The 998-nt window shown below is 71.1% G+C and overlaps 1 long non-coding RNA gene across 1 annotated transcript; it reads right to left on the reverse strand.

The window, feature by feature from the left end:
• Window positions 1–206: 206 nt before the first annotated feature.
• On the reverse strand, window positions 207–945 carry LOC113408857. Its single transcript, XR_003370384.2, has 3 exons — window positions 878–945; window positions 561–612; window positions 207–253 (listed from the first exon to the last, which is right to left on the reverse strand). It is a non-coding gene; the product is annotated as an uncharacterized LOC113408857 (long non-coding RNA).
• Between the last annotated feature and the right edge of the window lie 53 nt (window positions 946–998).

Raw genomic sequence — 998 nt, forward strand, 5'->3', positions numbered from 1 at the left:
TGGCCTCGGTGCCCCGACCCATGCCCGGGCACTACCCCGAGAGGCTGGTGCTACTCTGTGCGGGGCTGGGAGAGTCGCTGCTCTCCTGGGTCTCACTATGCCTGGGGGGTTGGGGAGGGGGGAGGCATTCAGACCCCGGCCCGGCCCCTCCTGGCTCCAGCCGCGCTGACCCCCACCCTCCCCACGGTCCGGCCCGGCAGCACCCACCTGGGCAGGGTGGAGCTGTTCTTCTCCCAGGGCCTCCGCACCGAGTCTGCCAAGAGAGGGGAGAAATGGGTGCCTGGCGCTTTAACTGGGGAGGTCCATGGGGAGAGGGGTCTCAGACACCCACCCCCAACCCCAGCAGAGAGTCCAAGGTGTGAACCCCCCATGCGTGGGCCCCCCACACGCAGGGCCCCGCGCCCCTGGCCAGTGCCAGGCAGCATGATGCCCAGGCGAGGGGCTGCCCGCCCCCGCCCCCCCCTTCATTCAGCTCCCAGCATGCCCTGCTCCACCTGTCCTCCCCCTGGGCATGCTGGGAGCCAGGGGTCTCGGGGGCTGGCCGGGCCCCCTCAACTCACCGCTCGGCAGGCTCGGGGTCCTAGTACCTGAGGGTTCAGCGGCGTCTTGCTGCTGGAGGCAGAACAAGGGGGGGGTGGTCAGTGGGTCTTGCGGCCATGGGCGAGCCCCTCTTCCCCCCCAATGAGCCCCAGGAGATCTCCCTCCCCCCAAGAAGTGGGGCCAGCTCCCTCCTGAACTGCTGGGACTCGGCACCGGCCCAGCCAGGCCCCAGGGCTCAGCCCCCTCCCCAGAAACAGGAGATCCCTGCCCTGGCATGGCCGCGGGACAGGCCCGGGGTGGGGGGGCGGCGGGGAGGGGGGGACGGGACGACACTCACGCTGGAAACGTCGTCATCTTTCTTTGGCCCAGGCTTCTCGCCCGGCAGCGTGGCTTTCCGCCTGCAGGGGGCGACGGGGAGAGCGGGGTTAGCGCCCGCCCCAAGAGTCACCCGCCCCCCC

The sequence above is a fragment of the Terrapene carolina genome, unplaced genomic scaffold (assembly GCF_002925995.2).
Source record: "Terrapene carolina triunguis isolate 2854851 unplaced genomic scaffold, T_m_triunguis-2.0 Scaffold25515, whole genome shotgun sequence".
In the NCBI taxonomy this organism is placed as follows: Eukaryota; Metazoa; Chordata; order Testudines; family Emydidae; genus Terrapene; species Terrapene triunguis.